The sequence below is a fragment of the Mus caroli genome, unplaced genomic scaffold (genome assembly GCF_978045245.1).
Source record: "Mus caroli unplaced genomic scaffold, Mus_caroli_1 scaffold_9, whole genome shotgun sequence".
NCBI classification, from domain to species: Eukaryota; Metazoa; Chordata; class Mammalia; order Rodentia; family Muridae; genus Mus; species Mus caroli.
In genome coordinates, this window is record NW_028227264.1 from 47490700 (window position 1) to 47503379 (window position 12680).

Consider the following 12680-nt stretch of genomic DNA (forward strand, 5'->3'; position numbering starts at 1 on the left):
TCTATGGATATAAGGAGTCGAAACATTACAGGTTTATTTTCAAGAAGATATATAAATTCATGACATTAAAGGTGGAGAAAAAAAGAGTATTTAATATTATGCTGAAATTTGTATGAAGTCATGAATCCAGTGGTGAGAACATGTCCATTTACTGCTCAAATAATGATCATGAAGTGAACAAAAGCAGAGAAATTTGCTTTACAACTTCCTGACTTTGTTTCTACATTTTTTGCCACCTAAACCTGAAAAAAATAAAAATTAGAGTTTACATATAGGTGGAAGGATGTTTGTATAAAATAAAACTGACATCAATTTTGATTTAGTGAATCTGACAGAAAACACAAAACCAAAATCCTACAATTGGGCTATACTGAGTTTTTATAATTATAAGTATACATTTAGTGTTAGAAGACTTAAGCAATTCCCTTAAAGAATAAAGAGGAACTGGAGAGATGTCTTAGTATTCTAGAACAGTTTACTTTTACAGAGGAGATGGGCTTGATTTCCAGCACTTATGGTGGCTCACAATACCCTTTACCTATTTCCAAGGGCTTTTGACGTTGTCTTCTGACCTCTTTGTAGGTCTCTCACACACACAGTGCACATAAATGTATGGAAAGAAACCACTTGTACACATAAAAATCAAATAAAGAAATATAAGCTTTTGTTTTTTTTTTTTTTTTAATAAGTTGGAGCCTAGAGTGACTTCCCAGTGGGTAAGAGAATTGGTTGCTAGCCTAGGGGACCTATCTAGATTTCATCTCTAGTACTAACAGGGCAGCTCAAAATTATTTTCAACTCTCATTGCAGGGGGAAACAATGTCTTTTTCTGACATCTTGCAGCACTGTGCTCATGTGGTATATGTACATGCGCACAGGCAAAACACTCACACGTAAATAATAAAATGTTGATAATTTTTTAAAAAGGTAAAGATTGCTCCTCTTTATAACACATACATTCTCCATGAAGCCAAAGTCAACCAATAAAATTAGAGCATATACAAAATGATGATTTGATCTATATAGGCATAATATTGCTTGGATTTTTCCTTTGTTTCAGTTATGGAAATATTAGCAACATATTTTAATATTCATCTTGTTTTAATTTCCTAAAATGATTACACTTTGATGAATTGGATGTAAATAAACTTAAAGATTAGTATTTTGTCTGAAAGAAAAAGGAGAATAAATATTTTTCTAACATTCAAAGAGTAGAACTATATTTTCTCCTTTAAAATATTAAAAGTAATGCCATTGAAGTTGAACATTAATTATGTCACATAAACCATTTAAATCTAGAGTAAGAAAACTATATTTTGGAATATTCAATAGATGTGTAGATATTTACATTTTATAATATGTTATGTAGTAAATGTATCAAGCTATATTTAGTCCAATCGGGAAGAACGAAGACCAAGGTGTGGATACTTTGCCCCTTCTTGGAATTGGGAGCAAGGCACCCATGAAAGGAGCTACAGAGACAGAGTTTGAAGCTGAGACGAAAGGATGGACCATCTAGAGACTGCCATACTCGAGGATCCATCCCATAATCAGCCTCCAAACGCTGACACCAATTGAAAACCAATAGTTTTGAGAAGTACTATTATTCTGTGTATTACACATACATAATTTTGTTTGTTTGTTTTTGTTTGTTGAGACAGGGTTTCTCTGTGTAGCCCTGGCTGTCCTGGAACTCACTGTGTAGACCAGGCTGGCCTCGAACTCAGAAATTCGCCTGCCTCTGCCTCCCAAGTGGTGGGATTAAAGGTGTGTACCATCAAGCCCAGCTTGTATTACACATACTTTAATGCCATAAGTCATGCTTATGTTTGAAATAGAGATCTTTAATATTAACACCTACTTGGCAAAAAAAAAATATGTTATGAAATACTCCTTCATTTAAAGTACCTGAAATACTTTCCTATGCCAGTTTTCCCTTCTCTGGGCACTTTCTCAATGTTTTAATTAATGTTATTAATTTCTGCTTGTCATTTAATATCTTTCATTGTTGACCATTTGTTTTCAACATGGGTTGTGTACACTTTTTGTGTAGCTATTAATCATCCTTCCTTTTTAAGGAAAACATTCACACTTTTTTTATTCTTTAAAAATATTTTTAATTAATCAATTTAGTTTTATGAGTATGGGTGTTTTACCTGAATGCATAATGTACACATGTGAGCAGTGTCTGTAGTGCCAGATGAGAACATCAGAACCTCTAGGACTGGAGTGACATATGATATACGGGTGCTCAGAGTCAAATCCATGGTTCCAGAAGAGCCAATGCTCTTAACCACTGAGCCATATCTATAGCTCCACACATTTCTATTCTTACAAAATCAAAATGTAAACCTGTGGAAAAGTTACATTAATTATTTTTATTCTTACATAGAATGTAAGATCCTAATTTTAAGAAGTATAAATGTCTTCCAGTCTCTGCTACGCACAGATTGGAGTAGATTAAGCATTTAATAATGTTTCCTTGGGATCTCTTTACCTGTTTTGCCATTTAATTATTACCAAATGGCATGGTTCCTACTCCTGGAATAGGGCCAGCTGATGTGGATCTCCACTAGTGTAGATGTTTGTCACAGGCATAAGGCTTGTTTGTATAATAATGTACATATTTTACATCCCTCCTTTAAGGCATGTCCTCCCTTTTAACATAAATGACTCCATGGATATCAGACAATCAGTGTCCAGGAGGTGAAGGTGTGGCTAATATCTTAGCAAAATGGTAAACACTGGGACAGCAACCCCCCCCCTTTTTTTTTCTTATTTTGGTTTTTCGAGACAGGGTTTCACTGTGTAGCTCTGGCTATCCTGGAACTCACTTTGTAGACCAGAGTGGCCTCAGAAATCCACTTGCCTCTGCCTCCGCGAAGTGCTGGGATTAAAGGCATGCACCACCACCACCGGGCTAAAACAGCCCTTAAAGGCAGTGCAAAAGTACTCATAAAAACATGAGTTGGAAAATATACACTTTTCAATGATGCAAAACATGAGGATGAAATTATAGGAGGAACTTCATGAATCTAAAGGAACAAAGGCAGCTGCATTAATGAGTTAGCATGTCAGCAAGATACAAAGATAGGCAAATACAAAGGCGGGCAGATTCCTGAATTCAAGGTCAGCCTGGGACACATCAAGGTTAGACCCAGGGGTGGTAGAAATTGTAATTTCCCACTTGGCTAGTTTAGTTTTTTAATCTGTGCTTAACAGAGGCAGGCAGATCTCTGAGTTCTTTTGAAATGTTAAAAGAAAATTTATGCTGTCAGCTACCAATGAATTGAGGACGTGGGGTCACTGGATGCTGATTTTTAGGATAATCAAATGGAAACCTGAAATAAAAGACTGGATTGACATGTAAAAGACTAGGCATAGACCTGTAGGATCAGGAAATGTGCTATGTAGAGAATTTTTTGAATAGCAAGAGAGAACCACTTGGAGAACTGTCTCAAGCAGAATAAAAAGAGAGATCTCAAGAGAAGGGACGCTCCAGAAAAGCAGATCAGAGAGAAAGAAAGCAGAATGCAGAGGAAACAGGCTAGAAAGCTGTCTCTAGCAGAACACAGGCCGACAACTTGGACCCACGGTTTGATTTTGAGTGGCTTATTTTGGGACTCTCAGATACCCCTTCCTCAGAACCCTTCTCCATCTAGATATAACGCGGTGAAAAAACAAAAAACAAAGAACATAAGAGATATGGCTAAAAGACATTACTATGCTGATTGACTCACATATGTGTCTGTGTTTTTATCTATGTTTGTGTCTATGTGTTTCTATGTTATTGTACATCTATGTATATCTGTGTGTGTATGTGTTTGAAGTTGTTCAGCTATTCTAGGACAATATACATCAGTACAAGACACTGGGAACTGACCATTTTAGAAATTCAACAATGACTATGCTTTGACTTGTTGACATTTAAAAATTGCATTTTCTATAATTTAATCTCTGTAAAATGTAAACATATTTTTTATGATCCACACTAATCTTCCCCTGAAATTTCATATGAATCAAGCCAAATTTGTGAAATTGTAACCTACTAAGATCATCAAGTTGTACTGCTGATTTCTATATAAACATGTAAAGAATGATTAATTCTGAACAACTTTTGAGTATTTCATTCCTTTTAATGATGGAGGTATTATTGGTTTAGAAACAAAAGTCTTAGATGAGTTGTAGTGAAGACTACCATTTTAAAGATATTTACAGATTACTAGAAAGTATTTTATACAAACTCTTAGGCTGAATATCAAACTGCTTCTTTTGCAATTAATATGACCTCTCATGAATAACTGATTATTTTAAGTAACTTATATAGAAATCCAAAAGAGATATACGTGGTCTGATGTAATTATCACTACTTCCATCTTAATGAATATGTAACTGCTTAATCTCTTCCACTCTTAGTTTATGTTGTCAAATATCCTTGCCAGACTCACAATTTTATTATGAAGATGAAATAGGAGACCATGTACATACGAACATTATGTAATAGAGATTCCCATTCATTTTATATATTTTTTTTGAATGAGGCAAGCAATATCAAGTGTTGTATAGACATAGTCTACTGCTGTAAACAAGAAGAAAACATGGAATGGAAAAGTAGAACTTGGCAGTAAGTGGATTTACACATAACACACTCCAGACATCATGAAATTTTACATTTTCCTCTCAAAATAGGATATATTGAATTTCTACTTTAGTCAATTAAACAATACCAGTGACTTCTGCATTCTACCCACGAAAAGGCCTAAGACTATTCTTAGGAAGGGAAGTGAGAATTGACTACAGACACTAGTGCCAGGAAACATTCTGAGTCCAGAAGAAGCATACTATCAGGCTAAGTCAATTAACTTTTGTAAGAATTGCATTAAACAGTTATTCTAGTCACACTTTAATAAAAGAAACAACATAAAGATGTTAATTTTGTTAAACACATACAGTTGCTTATTTAAAAAGCAAGACTAAGACTTGGGCTTGTTTTAGGTATAGATTTATATTTTTAATCATTATCTTATAGTAACTCCATCTAAAGACACAAATATACTATTTCCGAGCTATCTTCCTCCCCCATGCATACTCTACAGAGAAACTTTTACCAAGAATTTCTATAGTCTGATAAGTATTGTTAAATATTATTAGTCATGGATGAGTAACTATTTGAAAAGAGATTCACACATAAAACAAAGATCTAAGAAATGATATAAACTCTTTCAGTGGTATAAAATTATGAAAAAAATATAAAGAAGGGTAAGGCTATATTGAAAAAGGCATTAAAAAAAAAAACCTGTTCTGAAGGAAAATGAAAGAACCAATATCTAAAGATTAGTCAGTAATACAGTGGGAATAATAATGTTCTAGACTGAGTAAACCTCAGAAGGTGAGGCATGTTTCTGTGGAGTGATCTAGATGTGTGAGGTCATCAAAGAGAACCACAAGTCAGACATAGCACTAAAGAATGATGGAGAAATTGTTAGGGTGGTCAAAGTAAAATTAAAGCATACCTGGATTCCTATTTGCCCAAGAACTTTTCAACTTCAGGCCCCAGATCCCAAATGTATCATGGATATTACACAACTGAGAGGGACTTCAATCAGGTACTTTCCTTCCCTTTTCTTAGATAATTTATTTTAGAAGATGTACAAATACAAATATAGAATATGTACAAATATCTTTTATTCTTTTTGAGGTGCAAATCTCTAAAGCTTCTTGGTAGTTTTATAAAGGTGGAATACCTATTTCCAGGAGTTGGACATGTAATCTTGTAAAATGTAAATCATTAAGGAGGATCTTCCATTCTTTGTGGGTGGAGAAGAGTCTTATTTTACCTGACGGTTTTATATAAGTCTGAAAACTCTCAATCAAGAAGCTAGTGTAAAAACCTATATTTAAAAAATAATAGCAATTATTAAGAACACAGTGTTATTATTCCCAAATTTCATCAGCTCTCATAAATGCTCTCAATATTAAAAATTCAACCTGGTCTGATAATCACCCTGAATTTCAACAGACTTGGGCATCTCTTTCTTTACTGGAATAATATTTTACTGAGCCCTCCTCAGGGTTGACACTGAACTTTTCTCAATGCAATCATAACTGCCATAGGTCCAAGAGACTCTTTTATTTAAAATGTGTTTTACTTTGATAATCCAGGAATAAATCTAGAAACTGACCAAGATGCACATATCGCAAGTAGTTAGCATAGAAAAACACAGTAAGCATTTTGATAATAAGAGCAGTAAAATGACAAAATAGGCAAGAAGCTAGTTGGAGAGGGACAATAAATTGAAATAGCCTTTCGAAGCACTCACTAAAGCTGTGTAAGATGGATCATTCAGGGGGAAGGTGGGTACAGTACATCCATTAAAGACTATGTGTCATCAATGAGAGTAGGGAAGAGTTCTTGCCCAGTGAGCTGAGTTGACAATGGAAAGATATCTATAAAGATATTTTCACACATGCAAACTTAAGGAGTTGAGATGGCACAAATACGGTTTTTTATTTAAATATAACCTTAACTAAGGGAAAAATCCCTAAAAAGAGTTCAAATTTGGGAACAAAACTATCCAAAGTAATGAATTGAAATTCCCTTTGGTATGCATAGGATTTGTTCTGTCAAAGTAGATATATGGATATGATAGATAGATGAATGTAAAGTTCAGAGTATGAGCTCAACCTAAAAGTTTTACCTTACTTATATCTGGTAAACATGACAAAGAGGGAGATACATAAGGACTATCTTAAAAGAATAAAAGAGTCCTATGAGCAAGGGTTCTAGAATTTTGAATTTCAGTTGCTTGCACAGATGATAAACCCTTTTCAAATCAGGCACAAAGAATGGACAAAGATTAGGAAGTTTATTTGAAATTTTCATTATTTCAGAGGTTGAATCAAGGGCATATTCTTCGAGGTAGTGAATGTGCTGATTTTACTAGAAACTCTAAAAACACCAAATAACTTCCTTTGAGTTGACACTAGAGAAGTTCTTGAATAATTGAGGGCAGTGAAACACTTAGAAGTCACCTTGAAGGGGATTAAGAAGGATTTGGGGAGAATATTATGGTGCCAGTGGGTGGGGGAAAAAACATTAAAAGGCTGATCTTGAAGAAGAAGAGGTAGAGATCAAGGCTAGTAGAAGAAAGGTAGTTCGATTTAAGTAAGATTATTTAAGATTGAAGAGATTTAACCATGTTTAAATGCCAATGGAGGGGATTTCAAAACAAAGAGAAAGGTTTTACAAGTCAAAGGATGAACAAGTACTAACACAAAATGCCTTTGCCTAACAGCATTGTCTCCACAACCTCTTCTCTGGCAATCATTTTTCTACAGTCTGCTTTTCAGAGATTACTCTTTCATTTGAACACTTAAGTAATATCTTGCATTATTTGCCTTTCTAATCCTGGTATATACCACTTAGCATGGCAACTACAATTAGTTATATTATATATTTGAACTTTATAAGTAGGTCTGAAGTATTCTTGTCAAGAAAGAAGTGGAAAATAATTTATAGGCTAATTAGATTGATTATGGTAATATCAATATGGTTTCATATATATATATATATATGAAACCATAATATTACATCATAATATATATATAATTTTGTCTGTTATACTTCAACAAATCTAGAATAAATGATATAATTTTCAGAGCTTGTTGAATAATGTTTATTTCAAATTGAATGAAGAAAAGCATATAATTCAGAATATTTATATGAAACAAAGATAGAACTGTGTTTAAAATTTAACACCTGATATATTTAGAAGAAATGAGATACTCTGTAAAGGTTTAGTGTTTTTTCAATAAGGTAGAAAATTGTTCAAAATTTTTAAAATAAGAAAAATGTAAAGTATTGAAGAAGTCAAAAGATGAAATTATGACATTTTAAAAATTATAAATAAACTGTAAGGTCTGTAAGGATTGAAAACAAAACCAGCAAACAAATGTTTGCATGTAAAATATCAATGTGATGTATACATTAGCCTTTATAAAAGACATATCAGTTTGCAGCATAGAATGAACATTTTAGATGGAAACATACAGGAATATTGAAAAACTATCAATGGCCAGTTTTGGTTAATTTCTTATAACTGTCTTTAGTTTAATTCAATGAAGAATCTTATGTCAGAAACTTGAAAAAACTATATGAGAGAAAAACAGGGAAGAAAGTAGGAACAAAGGGACGTAGAGACCTTGTGTTTGAGACAAACTAATACTGCTTATAAGCACTTCTGAATACAATAAAATGGAAAGACAAGTAGGAGTTTACAATGCCAAGAAAGATTCTGGAGTAAAGTCTCAGACTAGCCTGGTCATTGATATCACTGTGTTATTTAAGAAGAAATATAAGGGCACTCCCAATGGCTCACAACTTTCATCCCAGCATGTGGAGGCAGAGGCTGGTCAGGCTGGTCTTCATCATGCATTCTAAGACAACCAGGGTTACACGTGACGAAACATCCATAATTAAAAAAAAAAAAAGAAAGTCAGTCAGATGAATACACCATAAGATAATTGTCTGCAGTGAGACAATTGAGGATATAACAAATACAGCATAGAAAAACTACAGTCAAGCGTGGCCATATAAAAGACTGATTTAAGTGCAAGAGAAAAACTGTGTGATGTGCTGTTCCTTGCCTCAACAATGAGAAAATAAGGCTAGTGGTTAGAAAACAGTGACTACTGAAGACAGATAGAAATATGTAACATGAATTTTTTTTTTCACTTGGAAGATTTTTATTTCCGATCTCATTCTCTCTTTTTTTTTTAATTTTTAATATTTTTTATTACGTATTTTCCTCAATTACATTTCCAATGCTATCCCAAAAGTCCCCCATACCCCCCCCACTTCCCTACCCACCCATTCCCATTCTTTTGGCCCTGGCATTCCCCTGTATTGGGGCATATAAAGTTTTCAAGTCCAATGGGCCTCTCTTTCCAGTGATGGCCTACTAGGCCATCTTTCTTTTTTTTTTTTCTTCAATTCCTTTTTTTTTAATTTTTAATATTTTTATTACATATTTTCCTCAGTTACATTTCCAATGCTATCCCAAAAGTCCCCCTTAGGGCCCCCCACTTCCCTACCCACCCATTCCCATTCTTTTGGCCCTGGCATTCCCCTATATTGGGGCATATAAAGTTTGCAAGTCCAATGGGCCTCTCTTTCCAATGATGGCCAACTAGGCCATCTTTCGATACATATGCAGCTAGAGACAAGAGCTCTGGGGTTCTGGTTAGTACATCATGTTGTTCTGACAATAGGGTTGCAGATCCCTTTAGCTCCTTGGGTACTTTCTCTAGCTTCTCCATTGGGAGCCCTGTGATACATCCAATAGCTGACTGTGAACATCCACTCCTGTGTTTGCTAGGCCCCTGCATCGTCTCACAAGAGACAGCTATATTTGGGTCCTTTAAGCAAATCTTGCTAGTGTATGCAATGGTGTCAGCGTTTAGAAGCTGCTTATGGGAAGGATCCCTGGATACGGCAGTCTCTAAATGGTCCATCCTTTCATCACAGCTACGAACTTTGTCTCTGTAACTCCTTCCCTGGGTGTTTTGTTCCCAATTCTAAGAAGGGGCACAGTGTCCACACTTTGGTCTTAATTCTTCTTGAGTTTCATGCGTTTAGTAAATTGTATCTTATATCTTGGGTATCCTAAGTTTTGGGCTAATATCCACTTATCAGTGAATACATATTGTGTGAGTTCTTTTGTGATTGTGTTACTTCACTCAAGATGATGCCCTCCAGGTTCATCCATTTGGCTAGGAATTTCATAATTCATTCTTTTTAATAGCTGAGTAGTACTCCATTGTGTAAATGTACCATAATTTCTGTACCCATTCCTCTGTTGAGGGACATCTGGGTTCTTTCCAGCTTCTGGCTATTATAAATAGGGCTGCTATGAACATAGTGGAGCATGTGTCCTTTTTACCAGTTGGGACATCTTCAGGATATATGCCCAGGAGAGGTATTGCTGGATCCTCTGGTAGTACTATGTCCAATTTTCTGAGGAACCACCAGACTGATTTCCAGAGTGGTTGTACAAGCTTGCAATCCCACCAACAATGGAGGAGTGTTCCTATTTCTCCACATCCTCGCCAGCATCTGCTGTCACCTGAATTTTCATCTTAGCCATTCTGACTGGTGTGAGGTGGAATCTCAGGGTTGTTTTGATTTGCATTTCCCTGATGATTAAGGATGTTGAACATTTTTTCAGGTGCTTCTCTGCCATTCGGTATTCCTCAGGTGAGAATTCTTTGTTCAGTTCTGAGCCCCATTTTTTAATGGGGTTATTTGACTTTCTGGAGTCCATCTTCTTGAGTTCTTTATATATATTGGATATTAGTCCCTTATCTGATTTAGGATAGGTGAAGATCCTTTCCCAATCTGTTGGTGGTTTTTTATCTTATTGATGGTGTCTTTAGCCTTGCAGAAGCTTTGCAGTTTCATGAGGTCCCACTTGTCAATTCTCGATCTTACAGCACAAGCCATTACTGTTCTATTCAAGAATTTTTCCCCTGTGCCCATATCTTCAAGGCTTTTCCCCACTTTCTCCTCTATAAGTTTCAGTGTCTCTGGTTTTATGTGAAGTTCCTTGATCCACTTAGACTTGACCTTAGTACAAGGAGATAGGAATGGATTGATTCGCATTCTTCTACATGTTAACAACCAGTTGTGCCAGCACCATTTGTTGAAAATGCTGTCTTTCTTCCACTGGATGTTTTTAGCTCCCTTGTCGAAGATCAAGTGACCATAGGTGTGTGGGTTCATTTCTGGGTCTTCAATTCTATTCCATTGGTCTATTTGTCTGTCACTATACCAGTACCATGCAGTTTTTATCACAATTGCTCTGTAGTAAAGCTTTAGGTCTGGCATGGTGATTCCACCAGAGGTTCTTTTATCCTTGAGAAGAGTTTTTGCTATCCTAGGTTTTTTGTTATTCCAGATGAATTCGCAGATTGCACTTTCTAATTCGTTGAAGAATTGATTTGGAATTTTGATGGGGATTGCATTGAATCTGTAGATTGCTTTTGGCAAGATAGCCATTTTTACAATGTTGATCCTGCCAATCCATGAGCATGGGAGATCTTTCCATCTTCTGAGATCTTCTATAATTTCTTTCTTCAGAGACTTGAAGTTTTTATTATACAGATCTTTCACTTCCTTAGTTAGAGTCACGCCAAGATATTTTATATTATTTGTGACTATTGAGAAGGGTGTTGTTTCCCTAATTTCTTTCTCAGCCTGTTTATTCTTTGTGTAGAGAAAGACCATTGATTTGTTTGAGTTAATTTTATATCCAGCTACTTCACCGAAGCTGTTTATCAGGCTTAGGAGTTCTCTGGTGGAATTTTTAGGGTCACTTATATATACTATCATATCATCTGCAAAAAGTGATATTTTTACTTCATATTTTCCAATTTGTATCCCTTTGATCTCCTTTTGTTGTTGAATTGCTCTGGCTAGGACTTCAAGTACAATGTTGAATAGGTATGGAGAAAGTGAACAGCCTTGTCTAGTCCCTAATTTTAGAGGGATTGCTTCAAGCTTCTCACCATTTACTTTGATGTTGGCTAATGGTTTGCTGTAGATTACTTTTATCATGTTTAGGTATGGGCCTTGAATTCCTGATCTTTCCAAGACTTTTATCATGAATGGGTGTTGGATCTTGTCAAATGCTTTTTCCGCATCTAACGAGATGACCATGTGGTTTTTGTCTTTGTGTTTGTTTATATACTGGATTACGTTGATAGATTTCAGTATATTGAACCATCCCTGCATCCCTGGAATGAAACCTACTTGGTCAGGATGGATGATTGTTTTGATGTGTTCTTGGATTCGGTTAGCAAGAACTTTATTGAGGATTTTTGCATCAATATTCATAAGGGATATTGGTCTGAAGTTTTCTATCTTTGTTGGGTCTTTTTGTGGTTTAGGTATCAGAGTAATTGTGGCTTCATAGAATGAGTTGGGTAGAGTACCTTCTGTTTCTATTTTGTGGAATAGTTTGTGAAGAACTGGGATTAGATCTTCTTTGAAGGTCTGATAGAACTCTGCACTAAACCCATCTGGTCTTGGGCTTTTTTTAGTTGGGAGACTATTAATGACTGCTTCTATTTCTTTGGGGGATATAGGGCTGTTTAGATCATTAACCTGATCTTGATTCAACTTTGGTACCTGGTATCTGTCTAGGAACTTCTCCATTTCATCCAGGTTCTCCAGTTTTGTTGAGTATAGCCTTTGGTAGAAGGATCTGATGGTGTTTTGGATGTCTTCAGGATCTGTTGTTATGTCTCCTTTTTCATTTCTGATTTTGTTAATTAGGATGCTTTCCCTGTGCCCTCTACTGAGTCTGGCTAAGGGTTTATCTATCTTGTTGATTTTCTCAAAGAACCAGCTCCTTGATTGGTTGATTCTTTGAATAGTTCTTCTTGTTTCCACTTGGTTGATTTTGCCCCTGAGTTTGATTATTTCCTGCAGTCTACTCCTCTTGGGTGAATTTGCTTCCTTTTATTCTAGTGCTTTTAGGTATGTTGTCAAGCTCCTAATGTGTGCTCTCTCTAGTTTCCTTTTGGAGGCACTCAGAGCTATGAGTTTTCCTCTTAGAAATGCTTTCATTGCGTCCCATAAGTTTGGGTATGTTGTGGCTTCATTTTCATTGAACTCTAAA

The 12680-nt window shown here is 35.4% G+C and overlaps 1 protein-coding gene across 3 annotated transcripts in view; it reads right to left on the minus strand.

Moving 5' to 3' along the window:
• The window catches only part of Grik2 (glutamate ionotropic receptor kainate type subunit 2), a 700738-nt gene that overhangs the window by 35312 nt on the left and 652746 nt on the right, over positions 1–12680 (minus strand). The gene's annotated exons all lie outside the window — the stretch shown is intronic.